Here is a 16617-nt window from a genome sequence, read left to right as displayed (position 1 = left end):
TCTATCCCCCTCAGCTGACAGAACACACTGCCAACTAAAGGTATATTACAAAAGTGTGTGGCAGTGTAGAATAGATAAGGGGTAGATGTGTATACATTATATAAGGGGATGGTGTGGGGCTGATGTGCTAAAAGTATATAACTGGTGGGGTCTGATGGACATAAAATATATTAGGGGTGGGTTAATGGGCAAAAAATAGGAGTGGAGGGTGATGGATATAAAATATATAAAGGGCTTGGGTAATAATGAGCATAAAAAATATAAGGGGGAGTATAAAATTCTAAATAAATATAAGTGAAGGGGAATACGGGGCACAAAATGACTAAATATATATATACGGAAAGGGGTGGGAGGGTCTTCAAGCACAACTACTGTGGGCATTGTAATGTGAATAAGATCGTATGCTATTGTGTGCTATGGTGTGGCGTTAATTTGAATTGGGGGTACTATTGGTGGTGTGCATCGGCACGCACTGTCCCTTTATTGCATATGGATAGAGGGCGCAAATTTCTCATTTGCTGGGAGCACCAAACATTCTAACACTGGCCCCTGCTCTCAGGGTTTCTGCATGGACTGATACAAGAGTAGGTCGATAGGGTGGGGGGTGACACCATGAGTTACAACACCGGGTGACACCAACCCTAGTGACGCCTCTGCCTGACACACACCACGGACATTTGTTCACCGGCACATGATGATCCGGCCAGCTCTGTTGCAAAGCACCACTGGGAGATCTGCCTGGGAGGAGCTGCATGCTGCTTCTGCAGCTAGCTCCCCCTACTGTACGTTCAGCCAGCCTCTCTGCAATAGGAGGCACTGCAGCTGTGGAGCTGAGGCTTCGTGAAAACATAAAAAATAAATAAACAAATTGGTCCGCTGCGCCGATAGATCGGCGGCCAGGGGGGTTTCTAGGTACTCGGAAACCCCCCCTGCGTGCGCGTGTGTCAGGACAGACGGGTGGGATCCCTCTTGAGTTTAGCTGGTGGGAGTAAGGCGGGCGGACGTGCAGGCAGGAGCCTCTCTGCAGTGTGAGTGTGACACACAGTATGATGCACCGCTCTTCCAGCCCTATTATGCAAATATGCACTAAATTAAGCATCCCTGTTGGTGGGTGGCCCGGGCTCCCTGACACCTGACGGACCCTAAGTGGCTGCTTTGGCTGCCTAGCGGTAAATCCACTACTGGTTGATGCACAAATCTCCTTTCTCCACTTGTGAGAAAATAGCAGCACATACTTCCACAGACACTGGAGAAAATACTGTAATGTGTCTGTTTGCTGTATTAAATCATATGTAAGCGCTGAGGTGTATTCTTATTATTTGAAACAGTTGCTAATTGCAAGTTGGTTATATAGAATAGTGATCACTGCATTAAGGCTGGGTACACACTTGAAGATGCGCATAAGATGCAACATCGTCAAGTGTAATAATATCGGACACACACTGAAGGATATACGGCATGCACCCACATCCAGGTGCATGCAGTCTTGTTCAATATCTTTAGATTTTAAGGCTGGAACTAAAGATATTGGACTTCGTTAACGACCCGCAGGAGCGTGCATTGTTAACGATATAGGGGTATATGCAATTGCGGTCGAATTCCGGCTGGAATTCGACCGTTTTTAAATTCGACACAATTCGACAGTCACATACCATCCCGCCGGGACCCGAATTCGACATATTCAATAAAAAACGGATTCGACAGTCCCGCTGTCGAAAAACGGACCAATTGACGGATAGTGTGCGTCCTGGATTCGACTTTTTGGACGGCACAAAAGTGCTTAAAAAACCCTGAAAAAAATTGCGTGGGGTCCCCCCTCCTAAGCATAACCAGCCTCGGGCTCTTTGAGCCGGTCCTGGTTGTAAAAATACGGGGGGGAAATTGACAGGGGATCCCCCGTATTTTTACAACCAGCACCGGGCTCTGCGTCTGGTCCTGGTGCAAAAAATACGGGGGACAAAAAGCGTAGGGGTCCCCCGTATTTTTAACACCAGCACCGGGCTCCACTAGTCAGAGAGATAATGCCACAGCCGGGGGACACTTTTATATCGGTCCCTGCAGCCGTGGCATTAAATCACTAACTAGTGACCCCTGGCCGGGGTACCCTGGAGGAGTGGGGACCCCTTAAATCAAGGGGTCCCCCCCTACAGCCACCCAAGGGCCAGGGGTGAAGCCCGAGGCTGTCTCCCCCATCCAAGGGCTGCGGATGGGGGGCTGATAGCCTTGTATCAAATAAAAGAATATTGTTTTTTGTAGCAGAACTACAAGTCCCAGCAAGCCTCCCCCGCAAGCTTATACTTGGAGAACCACAAGTACCAGCATGCGGGGGGGGGAAATGGGCCCGCTGGTACCTGTAGTTCTACTGCAAAAAAATACCCAAATTAAAACAGTACACGCACACCGTGAAAATAAAACTTTATTACATACATGCATGCCGACACACACATACTTACCTATGTTCACACGCCGACTCTGTCCACTTTTCCAAGTAGAGGGGTACCTGAAAATAAAATTATACTCACCAAAATCCAGTGTAGATCTGTCCTCTTCTGTTTTGTAATCCACGTACTTGGCAAAAAAATTAAACGCATTTACCCGGACCACGCACTGAAAGGGGTCCCATGTTTACACATGGCACCCCTTTCCCCGAATGCCGGGACCCCCCGTGACTCCTGTCACAGAGGGTCCCTTCAGCCAATCAGGGAGCGCCACGTCGTGGCACTCTCCTGATTGGCTGTGCGCGTCTGAGCTGTCAGACAGCACATAGCACTGCCGCTCCATTATCTTCAATGGTGGGAACTTTGCGGTCAGCGGTGAGGTCACTCGCGGTCAGCAGAGCCCGATGCTGGTTGTAAAAAATACGATTTTACTTACCGGTAAATCTATTTCTCGTAGTCCGTAGTGGATGCTGGGGACTCCGTAAGGACCATGGGGAATAGACGGGCTCCGCAGGAGACATGGGCACTTTAAGAAAGAATTTAGATTCTGGTGTACTCTGGCTCCTCCCTCTATGTCCCTCCTCCAGACCTCAGTAAGAGAAACTGTGCCCGGAAGAGCTGACAGTACAAGGAAAGGATTTTGGTAATCCAGGGCAAGATCCATACCAGCCACACCAATCACACCGTATAACTTGAGATAAACATACCCAGTCAACAGTATGAACAACAACAGAGCAACAGGTCAACCCTGATGCAACCATAACATAACCCTTATTCAAGCAATAACTATATACAAGCATTGCAGAAGAAGTCCGCACTTGGGACGGGCGCCCAGCATCCACTACGGACTACGAGAAATAGATTTACCGGTAAGTAAAATCTTATTTTCTCTAACGTCCTAGTGGATGCTGGGGACTCTGTAAGGACCATGGGGATTATACCAAAGCTCCCAAACGGGCGGGAGAGTGCGGATTACTCTGCAGCACCGATTGAGCAAACACAAGGTCCTCCTCGGCCAGGGTATCAAACTTGTAGAACTTTGCAAAAGTGTTTGAACCTGACCAAGTAGCCGCTCGGCAAAGCTGTAATGCCGAGACCCCTCGGGCAGCCGCCCAAGAAGAGCCCACCTTCCTAGTGGAATGGGCCTTAACTGATCTTGGCAGCGGCAATCCAGCCGCCGAATGAGCCTGCTGAATCGTGTTACAGATCCAGCGAGCAATAGTCTGCTTTGAAGCAGGAGCACCAAGCTTGTTGGAAGCATACAGGATAAACAAAGACTCTGTTTTCCTGACCCTAGCCGTTCTGGCTACATAAACCTTCAAAACCCTGACTACATAAAGCAACTCGGAATCCTCCAAGTCCGTAGTAGCCACAGGCACCACAATAGGTTGGTTTATATGAAAGGATGAAACCACTTTCGGCAGAAATTGTGGACGGGTCCGCAATTCTGCTCTATCCGCATGGAAAACCAGATAGGGGATTTTATGTGACAAAGCCGCCAACTCTGACACACGCCTAGCCGAAGCCAAGGCTAATAGCATGACCACCTTCCACGTGAGATATTTCAACTCCACCGTTTTGAGTGGTTCAAACCAGTGGGATTTCAGGAAACTCAACACCACGTTAAGATCCCAAGGTGCCACTGGAGGCACAAAAGGGGGCTGAATATGCAGCATTCCCTTTACAAACGTCTGAACTTCAGGTAGAGAAGTCAACTCCTTTTGAAAGAAAATGGATAGGGCCGAAATCTGGACCTTAATGGAACCCAATTTTAGGCCCAAATTCACTCCTGACTGTAGGAAGTGAAGGAAACGGCCCAGCTGGAATTCCTCCGTAGGGGCATTCCTGGCCTCACACCAAGCAACATATTTTCGCCATATACGGTGATAATGTTGAGCTGTCACGTCCTTCCTAGCCTTTATCAGCGTAGGAATGACCTCATCCGGAATGTCTTTCTCTGCTAGGATCCGGCACTCAACCGCCATGCCGTCAAACGCAGCCGCGGTAAGTCTTGGAACAGACAGGGCCCCTGTTGCAACAAGTCCTGTCTTAGAGGAAGAGGCCACGGGTCGTCTGTGAGCATTTCTTGCAGATCTGGATACCAAGTCCTTCGTGGCCAATCTGGAACAATGAGTATCGTTCTCACTCCTCTTTTCCTTATTATTCTCAGCACCTTGGGTATGAGAGGAAGAGAATGAATTACATAGACCGACTGGAACACCCACGGTGTCACCAGGGCATCTACAGCTATCGCCTGAGGGTCTCTTGACCTGCCGCAATACCTCTGTAGTTTTTTGTTGAGGCGGGATGCCATCATGTCCACCTGTGGCAGTTCCCACCGACTTGCAGTCTGTGCGAAGACTTCCTGATGAAGTCTCCACTCTCCCGGGTGGAGGTCGTGTCTGCAGAGGAAGTCTGCTTTCCAGTTGTCCACTCCCGGGATGAACACTGCTGACAGTGCGCTTACGTGATTTTCCGCCCAGCGAAGAATTCTGGTGGCTTCCGCCATCGCTACCCTGCTCCTTGTGCCGCCTTGTCGGTTTACATGAGCCACTGCGGTGATGGTATCTGACTGAATCAGAACCGGTTGGTCGCGAAGCAGGGTCTCCGCTTGACGTAGGGCGTTGTATACGGCCCTTAGTTCCAGGATGTTGATGTGAAGGCAAGTCTCCTGACTTGACCACAGACCTTGGAAATTTCTTCCCTGTGTGACTGCTCCCCACCCTCGGAGGCTTGCATCCGTGGTCACCAGGACCCAGTCCTGAATGCCGAATCTGCGGCTCTCGAGAAGGTGAGCACTCTGCAGCCACCACAGGAGAGACACCCTTGCCCTGGGGGATAGGGTGATTAACCGATGCATCTGAAGATGTGACCCGGACCACTTGTCCAGTAAGTCCCATTGAAAGGTCCTCGCATGGAACCTGCCGAAGGGAATGGCCTCGTATGATGCCACCATCCTACCCAGGACTCGAGTGCAGTGATGCACGGACACCTGTTTTGGTTTTAATAGGTTCCTGACCAGTGTAATGAGCTCCTGAGCTCTCTCTATCGGGAGATAAACCCTTTTCTGGTCTGTGTCTAGAATCATGCCTAGGAAAGGCAGACGAGCCGTAGGAACCAACTGCGAATTTGGAATATTTAGAAACCAGCCGTGTTGCTGTTACACTTCCAGAGAAAGTGCTACGCTGATCAGCAACTGCTCTCTTGATCCCGCTTTTATGAGGAGATCGTCCAAGTATGGGATAATTGTGACCCCTTGCTTCCGCAGGAGTACCATCATTTCCGCCATTACCTTGGTAAATATTCTCGGTGCCGTGGAGAGACCAAACGGCAACGTCTGAAATTGGTAATGACAATCCTGTACCACAAATCTGAGGTACGCCTGATGAGGTGGATAAATGGGGACATGAAGGTATGCATCCTTTATGTCCAGAGACACCATAAAATCCCCCCCTTCCAGGCTTGCGACGACCGCTCTCAGCGATTCCATCTTGAACTTGAACCTTTTCAGGTATATGTTCAGGGATTTTAAATTCAATATGGGTCTGACCGAACCGTCCGGTTTCGGGACTACAACATGGTCGAATAATAACCCCCTCCTTGTTGAAGGAGGGGAACCTTGACCACCACCTGTTGAAGATACCATTTGTGAATTGCAGTTAACACTATTTCCCTCTCGTGGGGGAAAGCCGGCAGGGCCGTCGGTGAGGGGGCATCTCCTCGAAGTCCAGCTTGTATCCCTGAGACACAATATCTATTGCCCAGGGATCCAACAGGGAGTGAACCCACTTGTGGCTGAAATTTCGAAGACGTGCCCCCACCGGGCCTAGCTCCGCCTGTGGAGCCCCAGCGACATGCGGTGGATTTTGTAGAGGCCAAGGAGGACTTATGTTCCTGGGAACTAGCTGTGTTGTGCAGTTTCTTTCCTCTGCCCCTGCCTCTGGCAAGAAAGGACGCACCTCGGACTTTCTTGTTTCTTTGTGATCGAAAGGACTGCATTTGATAATGTCGTGCTTTCCTAGGCTGTGCTGGAATATAAGGCAAAAGATCAGAATTACCAGCTATAGCTCTGGAGACCAGGTCCGAGATCCCTTCTCCACACAATCCTCAGCCTTGTAAGGTAAACCTTCCATATGCCTCTTAAGTCGGCATCACCTGTCCATTGCATGTTCCACAGGACACGTCAAGCAGAAATCGACATAGCGTTGACTCTAGAACCCAGTAGACTAATGTCTCTTTGGGCATGTTTTATATATATATCTAAGACAGCATCTTTTATATATATATATCTATATATATACATATATATATTTATATATACATACTAGGGTCTCAATCTCTGCTGATAAGGTATCTGTCCACGCTGCTACAGCACTATAAACCCATGCCGACACAATCGCCGGTCTGAGTAGTGTACCAGAATGTGTGTAAATGGACTTCAAAGTACTTTTACTGCATGCTATCTGCAGGATCCCTGAGGATAGCTGTTAAGTCAGCGCTATCTTTTGGGCAAACGTGACACCCTAGGGGAAGATTCACATCGTATCCTGGCCCTAATAGGGAAAGGATACTCCCTGAGAATTCTTTGTGGAAAACTGCAGTCTCTTGTCTGGAGATTCCCGCTTTTTTTCTTCATGAGAGGAGGGAAATTTACCTCAGCTTTCTTCCCCTTTAAACATGTGTACCCTTGTGTCAGGGACAGATGAGTCATCAGTGATATGCAAAACATTTTTTATTACAATAATCATATATTGAATACTTTCCTGCCATTTTGGCTGGAACTTTGCATTATCGTTACCGACACTGGAGTCAGACTCCGTGTCGACATCAGTGTCTATTATTTTGGATAGTGAGCATTGAGAGACTCTGAAGGTCTCTGCGACATAGGGACAGACATGGGTAGATTCCCTGTCTGTTCTCTAATCTTTTGTGCAATAAATTTTCCTTAGCACTTAATTTCACATATCCAAACAGGTGTCGGCGTTGTCGACGGAGACACCACTCACACACACATTTGCTCCATCTCCTCCTTAGGGGAGCCTTTTACCTCAGACATGTCGACACACACGTACCGACACACCACACACTCAGGGAATGCTCATCTGAAGACAATTCCCCCACAAGGCCCTTTGGAGAGACAGAGAGAGAGTATGCCAGCACACACCCCAGCGCTATAAACCCAGGAATAACACAGTAACTTAATGTTAACCCAGTAGCTGCTGTTTATATAGATTTTTGCGCCTAATTATGTGCCCCCCCTCTCTTTTTACCCTCTTCTACCGTGTATCTGCAGGGGAGAGCCTGGGGAGCTTCCTCTCAGCGGAGCTGTGGAGAAAAAATGGCGCAGGTGAGTGCTGAGGAAGAAGCCCCGCCCCCTCGACGGCGGGCTTCTGTCCCGCTTAAATATACATTTTTTGGGCGGGGGCTCATACATATATACAGTGCCCAACTGTATATATGTGTACTTTTGTCAAAAGAGGTCCATATGCTGCCCAGGGCCTAACAAAATACTTTCTCACAGCAAGCTTAGGAGAGCTGCACTCGTCCGGGCACAGTCTCAAACTGAGGTCTGGAGGAGGGACATAGAGGGAGGAGCCAGAGCACACCAGAATCTAAATTCTTTCTTAAAGTGCCCATGTCTCCTGCGGAGCCCGTCTATTCCCCATGGTCCTTACGGAGTCCCCAGCATCCACTAGGACGTTAGAGAAATACCGGGGATCCCCTGTCAATTTTTTCCTCGTATTTTTACAACCAGGACCGGCTCAAAGAGCCCGAGGCTGGTTATGCTTAGGAAGGGGGACCCCACGCATTTTTTTTCTTGATTTTTAACCCATTCCCACCCCTTCCCACTGAAAAAACATGCTCTGATCTCTCCATATTATTTGTCAGTAAAAAAAAAATTCTTTTAAAAAATATATAAATAATACTTGTGTCTCCTAATAGACAAACCAAGTAGATAATCCCTTCTAATATAAATAGATATGCTATTAGCAACAAAAAAACACAAAAAAAAATGTTTTTAAATTTTTTTATTAGATTCCGCCAGCAAAATGAGGCGGACTGAAATTGACGAAATAACTGTCGAAAAGCACTGTTGTCGAATCGACATTCTTCAATTGAATATACTTTTGTCGAAAAGCCGCATTTTTACCATTGCAGACATGTCGAATTTGACAACTGTCGAATTTCAAAAAGTCGAAAAGTACTGTATTGCATTGTTGAATATTTTTTTTGTGTCGAAAATGCCCCGTTTTTCGACATTTGCGGCAATTCGACCGCAATTGCATATACCCCATAGTGTGTACACATTGTACTATATGAACAATATATCTTCCGACCCGTCAGCTCGGACGATATATCGAATGCATATCGCCAAGTGTGTACCCAGCCTAAATCTTTCTGAGATATTGGTGCACAAGCTCACTATAATGTATCTCATTTAGATAATTAGTTGTATAATAGCATGTCTGCAACCGTTGTATCCTCAGGGATTACATTTATATACAGTAAGACCCTTCCGGATTTATAGCTCAGTGATAGATTTATAATATCAGATGCTGGGGATCAGGCTCAATATACCATATCTCATTCATATGGTTCTTTGTGTAGTACGCCTTGGCAGATTTATGTGCTAATTATTATTAACCACTTAACTGACGATTTTTCCCTTCAAAACTGTTCATAAAACTATTTTTTAGTTTTTTTTATGTACTATAGTTTAAAAAGTATTTTAAAAAAATATTTAAATATTATATTATGCACATCTGCAGAATGGATCGCCTCGTCAAAAAATGGGGAACACTGTGAGGGCGCAGTCGCATGTGATCTGACCATGCCATTTAAGTGGTTTTAGTATGTTGTATAATACACAGTTAGTTTGTAGTATTCCATAATATCATGCTATAAATTTCCACATATGTGCATAAAATAGCCCATGTAATTCAGTTCTAGGAGTACTCTGCAATAGCAATGTATTGTAATGGTATTTTCACCCTGTTATATATTATCATATTTATTCTAGAGATGTGCACCGGAAATTTTTCAGGTTTTGTGTTTTGGTTTTGGATTCGGTTCCGCGGCCGTGTTTCGGATTCGGACGCGTTTTGCCAAAACCTCCCTGAAAATTTTTTGTCGGATTCGGGTGTGTTTTGGATTCGGGTGTTTTTTTACAAAAAACCCTCAAAAACAGCTTAAATCATAGAATTTGGGGGTCATTTTGATCCCATAGTATTATTAACCTCAATAACCATAATTTACACTCATTTCCAGTCTATTCTGAACACCTCACACCTCACAATATTAATTTTTAGTCCTAAAATTTGCACCGAGGTCGCTGGATGGCTAAGCTAAGCGACACAAGTGGCCGACACAAACACCTGGCCCATCTAGGAGTGGCACTGCAGTGTCAGACAGGATGGCACTTCAAAAAAATAGTCCCCAAACAGCACATGATGCAAAGAAAAAGAGAGACGCACCAAGGTCGCTGTGTGACTAAGCTAAGCGACACAAGTGGCCGACACAAACACCTGGCCCATCTAGGAGTGGCACTGCTGTTTTCTAGCGAGAGGATGAGTGCTTCCATCCTCATGTGAATCTGAACCACTAGCCATGAACATAGGCCAAGGCCTCAGCCGTTCCTTGACACTCCGTGTCGTAAATGGCATATTGGCAAGTTTACGCTTCTCATCAGACGCTTTTAATTTTGATTTTTGGGTCATTTAACTGAACTTTTGTTTTTTGGATTTTACATGCTCTCTACTATGACATTGGGCATCGGCCTTGGCAGACGACGTTGATGGCATTTCATCGTCTCGGCCATGACTAGTGGCAGCAGCTTCAGCACGAGGTGGAAGTGGATCTTGATCTTTCCCTATTTAAACCTCCACATTTTTGTTCTCCATTTTTTAATGTGTGGAATTATATGCCAGTATCAATAGCAATGGCCTACTACTATATATACTGCGCACAACTGAAATGCACCACAGGTATGGATGAATAGTATACTTGACGACACAGAGGTAGGTAGAGCAGTGGCCTTCCGTACCGTACTGCTATATATACTGGTGGTCACTGTCAGCAAACTGCAAAACTAAAATGCACCACAGGTATAGAATTTAGATGGATAGTATACTTGACGACACAGAGGTAGGTAGAGCAGTGGCCTTCCGTCCCGTACTGCTATATATACTGGTGGTCACTGTTCAGCAAAACTCTGCACTGTACTCCTCCTATATAATATACTGGTGGTCCCCAGTACCCACAATAAAGCAGTGTGAGCACAGATATATGAAGCACACTGAGCACAGATATGGAGCGTTTTTCAGGCAGACAACGTATACTGGTGGTCACTGGTCAGCAAAACTCTGCACTGTACTCCTCCTATATAATATACTGCTGGTCCCCAGTCCCCACAATAAAGCAGTGTGAGCACAGATATATGCAGCACACTGAGCACAGATATGGAGCGTTTTTCAGGCAGAGAACGGATAAAACTGGTGGTCACTGATCAGCAAAACTCTGCACTGTACTCCTCCTATATAATACAGCTGCTCCCCAGTCCCCACAATTAAGCAATAAGCACAAACGGAGAGGACGCCAGCCACGTCCTCTCCCTAACATTTCCAATGCACGAGTGAAAATGGCGGCGACGCGCAGCTCCTTATATAGAATCCGAATTTCGTGAGAATCCGACAGCAGGATGATGACGTTCGGGCGCGCTCGGATTAACCGAGCCATATGGGAGAATCCGAGTATGCCTCGGACCCGTGTAAAATGGGTGAAGTTCGGGGGGGGTTCGGTTTCCGAGGAACCGAACCCGCTCATCACTAATTTATTCCTCTATTAAGATTAATTTTCCTTTGTTTATTGTTTGAATAATATGCCCATGTGCAGGGCCGGTGCTAGGGTGTTCGGCGCCCTCCTACAAACTATAAAATTGCGCCCTCCCTCCCTTAACTCATAAAGGGTCGGTGCGCGTCACAAAAGAGGGGGAGTTACAGGGAGGATGAGGGCAGGGACGCTGACGGGGATTTACAGGGAGAGTGAAGGCAGGGGCACTGACAGTGCGTTACAGGAAGAGTGAAGGCAGGGGCATTGACAGGGAGTTACAGGGAGGGTGAAGGCAGGGGCACTGACAGTGCGTTACAGGAAGAGTGAAGGCAGGGGCATTGACAGGGAGTTACAGGGAGGGTGAGGGCAGGGACGCTGCTGGGTGGTTACAGGGAGGGTGAGGGCAAGGACGCTGAAGAGTGGTTACAGAGAGTGTGAGGGCAGGGATGCTGACGGGGGAGTTACAGAGAGGGTGAGGGCAGGGACACTGAGGGGAGAGTTACAGAGAGGGTGAGGGCAGGGATGCTGACGGGGGAGTTACAGAGAGGGTGAGGGCAGGGATGCTGAGGGGAGAGTTACAAAGAGGGTGAGTGCAGGGATGCTGAGGGGGAGTTACAGGGAGGGTGAGGACAGGGACGTTGAGGGAGAAGTTACAGGGAGGGTGAGGGCAGGGACGCTGACGGGGATTTACAGGGAGGATGAGGGCAGGGACGCTGACGGGGATTTACAGGGAGAGTAAAGGCAGGGGCACTGACAGTGCGTTACAGGAAGAGTGAAGGCAGGGGTATTGACAGGGAGTTACAGGGAGGGTGAGGGCAGGGACGCTCATGGGTGGTTACAGGGAGGGTGAGGGCAGGGACGCTGAAGGGTGGTTACAGGGAGGGTGAGGGCAGGGATGCTGACAGGGAGTTACAGGGTGGGTGAGGGCAGAGACGCTGAGGGGGAGTTACAGAGAGGGTGAGGGCAGGGCTGCTGAGGGAGAGTTACAGGGAGGGTGAGGGCAGGGACACTGAGGGGAGAGTTACAAAGAGGGTGAGTGCAGGAATGCTGAGGGGGAGTTACAGGGAGGGTGAGGACAGGGACATTGAGGGGGGAGTTACAGGGACGTTGAGGGGGAGATACAGAGAGGGTGAGGGCAGGGACGCGTGCGGTGGTCTTCCTGGGCAGGCAGGCGCAGTAGCGGAACTAGAGAATAGTGGGCCCAGGTGCAACAATATGCATTGGGCCCCATCCCATATTAAAAATAGGGAAATGGCATCCCCCAAAATATGGTTTGTCTCACTAACAAGGGGTGTCGCCACACAATAGTACTCCCAATTCACTTTACACCACACAGTAGAGAGCCTTATACACTGTACACCACACAGTAGAGAGCCTTATACACGTTACACAGGGTACGCCAGACAGTAGAGAAGCTTATACATGGTACGCCACACAGTAGAGAGCCTTATACACGTTACACAGGGTACGCCAGACAGTAGAGAAGCTTATACATGGTACGCCACACAGTAGAGAGCCTTATATGTGTTGCGCCACAGTTTAGAGCCTTATACAGGGTACACCACACAATAGAGAAGATTATACATGTTACAACACATAGGGGGGTATTCAATTATTGCCAGATTTTTCGACCAGTCAAAAAATCAGCAATTTATCGTTCGTTTTAAGGGCGAATTAGATTCGCCCTATTCAATGCCTGTGCCGATTTTTCGACTTGTTTAAAAGTCCGGCACTGGCAAAAACCACGTGAATCTGCGAATTTGCAGCCGAACTACGAGTTTTGTCGAATTTGCGGGTGTTTTCGCCCATGCTGATTCGACAAAAAAAAGGGGGGAAAGTCATGGGTGAAAAGGGATTAAAAATCAGGCTAAAAACGCCCGCAATTGAATACCCATGGTCCAATTTGGCACATAATTGAATACCCTGTATAGTAGAGAAGCTTATACACGTTACACCACACAGTTGAGAGGCTTATACATGGTACGCCACCCAGTACAGAAGCTTATACACGGTACGCCACACAGTACAGAAGCTTATACACAGTACGCCTCACAGTACAGAAGCTTATACAAGGTATGCCACACAGTTGAGAGCCTTATACACGTTGCGCCACACAGTAGAGAGCCTTACACAGGGTACGCCACAAAGTAGAGAAGATTATACATGTTATAACACAGGGGGGTTTTCAATTATTGGCGTATTTTTCGACCAGTCGAACAAACGCCAATTATCAGCTGTTTTAGGGCGGATTAGATTCGCCCTATTCAATGTCTGTGCCAATTTTTTGACTGGTCGAAAAATCCGGCACTGGCAAAAACCACGTGGATTGGCGAATTTGCCGCCGATCCATGTGTTTTGTCAAATTTGTGAAAACACCTGCAATCGAATACCCTTGGTCGAATTTGTGCCATTTTTTCGGCTAGCCGAAAAAACAGCACATAATTGAATACCCCCCATAGTAGAGAAGCTTATACACGTTACACACATAGTAAAACACACACACAGCAAAACACATATACACAGACACACAAACACATACATACAGCTAAACCATACTTACCTACTCTCCCGCAAGCTGCGGGAGGCTCACGTTTTTTGGGGTAGCCCCCCGCACCCCCGGAAGAGTGGGCAGGTCTCCCGCATCCTGCACGCACCCTAGTGATGCGAGCAGGATGGAGAGATAGCCTACCGCATTCGCGGGTCCGTCGGGTGGAGAAGGGGTTAAAATGACGCAAATCGTGTCTTTTCCGCGGACCCACGAATCGCGGCATTTCTCCCGGAGAGGAGAAATAAAATGTAGGTAAACTACATATACAGTATACATAGAAAAACACACACATAGCTAAACACACACAACTAAACAGACATAGAAAAATACATATACAGTATATACAGAAACACACACACCCATAGCTAAACAAATACTCTTTACTTTACAAGTTTACATGTGTTTTCTTTTTCCACAAGTTCCACACTCTGCACCTCCTGGCTCTGGTTCCAGCAAGGCTCCTTACTGCACTTACTGCAGGGGCTGAGTGCACTGACTCACTCTTCTTCTGTACACAAACTCACACACTGCTGCCCTCCCCTGACTCCCCCTCCTCCCTCCTCCGTATGTCCCAGCATGCAGTGGAGGGCCGGCCAACACAGAGACTAGGAAGCTGAGAGCTGCAGCAGTGCGGTGCAGAGGTGAAGGGTGATGTCATACCTCCCAACTTTCGGCTTGATTAAGTCGGGACGCCGCCAACCCGAAAAGGGGCGTGGCTTCGCCTGTGATGGGCGTGGCCTCGCCAAGCTGGGCATTTTCTGCCTTTTAGGGCGTGGCCAGCGCTCCCCTCCTAGCACTGAATGCATGCCGTGCGCGTGCGCACAGCATGTATTCAGTGATCACCGGCTTCTCTGCAGAGCAGAGCAGCGGGTGATCAAAGGCTCTCCCAATTGCCTCCCCCGCCCGCGGGACACTGCTGCCCGCGGGTGGGACAGCGGGACAGGGTCCGAATAGCGGGACTAGTGGGACGGTTGGGAGGTATGTGATGTTACTGATCACCCTCTCACTGGCGCCGGGTGCTTTCTCTGTTAGAACTTGTAGCTCAGTGGCAGGAGCATGTAATGAGTCAGTGTGACTCACTACACTGCTGCCGGCTGCGTGCCCCTTCACAGCGCTGGGCGGCTCCATCAGTGAGGAGGCAGGGAGAGGGGAGCCGCTGTTCATGCTGCTGGCGCCGCTGCTGATGTCTGTCAGAGTGACAGGCGCTGGCAGCCGGCATCAACAGCGCATATCAGAGCAAGGTCGCAGAGCGGGGAGAGCGCCTCTCTGACCCAGCGCCTCCCTGCTTTGCAGGACCTTGCTGAGCGGGTAGCGCCGGGCCTGCCCATGTGATCAGTTAGATATAAGAAAATGAGATCTGATCTCAACACACAGTATCCTAACGTTGTGATCTCGTAGTCAAAGATGAAATATCCATAGATAATTGTGGGTTAAGTGACCTTAATAAACTTTTCTTTATTGAAGCAAGAAAGAATATTACAATAAGTACAATTGTGTGTATAATTCATTGTACAATGTAAAGTACATCAGAAATTGCGAAATACAACATTTAACTGACGATTTTTTCCCTTCAAACTGTTCAAAAAACTATTTTTTTATTTACTATAGTTAAAAAAAAATATATATATATATTTTTAAATATTATATTATGCACATCTGCAGAATGGATCTCCTCGTCAAAAAAAGGGGGATGACGTGAAGAGTAGGGATGGCCATCAGTGGGTTAATCATCCATGGTCACCTTCAATGGTATCATCAGTGGTTAAACTCGATGGTATAAAACCATTCACAGGTAAACCATCGCTGGTTTCAACCACCGATGGTCATCCCTGTGCAATGGATTAGTAAGCTACAGGCCAATCAGAGCATGGGGGCGGGGTTTTGCAGGTCTATTTGGGGGTGGAGATAGGCTCCGTACCTGGCATTAAGCAGGGGAGAGGGGACCATTCAGCAGGGGAGGGCTTTCTCTGCCATCAATGGCAAAACTATTTGACATCGGCTATCAACCATTGATTTTTCCGATGGCCATTCCTACTAGAAAGTCTAGCAAGCTCCCTGATTGAACCTTACTCCCATTATGTAGCTTTCATATTCTTGAGAAAATATGCAGACAAGGTAACAGGCGGCACTCGGAGAGTTCCTTATCTGTAAATCATCCCAACAAGGTTCTGTATTGTGGTCTATGTTTTGGGGAGAGTATTCCCTTCCTCAGGACAGTCTAAACACATACAAGCAGTGAATAAATATCAAAATCACTTTAACCCAGCGTATAAGTAGTCCTAGAGAGGTGGTGGAACTCACCCACCCCCCGGCACCCATGCAATAAAGGTATTGCGCCCCCCCCCCCCAAAAAAAAGGGGTGTGTTCTTTAAAAAAGGGGCGTGGTCACACAATAGTATCCCCAATTAAAATTATGCCACACAGCATAAAATTAAAATTATGCCACACATCTTATTCACATTACACCACATAGTAGTGTCCCTTATTCATTTTATGACACACATTAGTGCCCCTTATACACAAAGCCCACAGTAGTAGCACCCCTAATACACATAATGCCCACAGTAGTAGCACTCATAATACACATCATGCCCACAGTAGTAGCACACCTAATACACATAATGCCCACAGTAGTAGCACCCCGTAATACACATAATGCCCACAGCAGTAGCACCCCTTATACAATGCCCACAGTAGTAGTGCCCCTTATGCAATGTCCACTGTACTGGTAGCGCCCACAGTGGTAGTGCCCCTTTTATAGAGCCTATAGTAGTGGTGCCCCTTATGCAGTGCCCCCAGTAG

General features: G+C 47.6%; 1 protein-coding gene across 1 annotated transcript in view; it reads right to left on the bottom strand.

The window, feature by feature from the left end:
• LOC134969965 (protein kinase C delta type-like) overlaps window positions 1-14360 on the bottom strand; it is a 94859-nt gene extending 80499 nt beyond the window's left edge. The window contains exon 1 of the mRNA XM_063946105.1: window positions 14213-14360. The gene's annotated coding sequence lies outside the window, so the exon portion shown is untranslated. The remainder of the gene's footprint in view (window positions 1-14212) is intronic.
• Between the last annotated feature and the right edge of the window lie 2257 nt (window positions 14361-16617).

This window comes from Pseudophryne corroboree, chromosome 11, assembly GCF_028390025.1.
Source record: "Pseudophryne corroboree isolate aPseCor3 chromosome 11, aPseCor3.hap2, whole genome shotgun sequence".
NCBI lineage: Eukaryota > Metazoa > Chordata > Amphibia > Anura > Myobatrachidae > Pseudophryne > Pseudophryne corroboree.
This window is presented reverse-complemented; position numbering and strand designations above follow the sequence as displayed.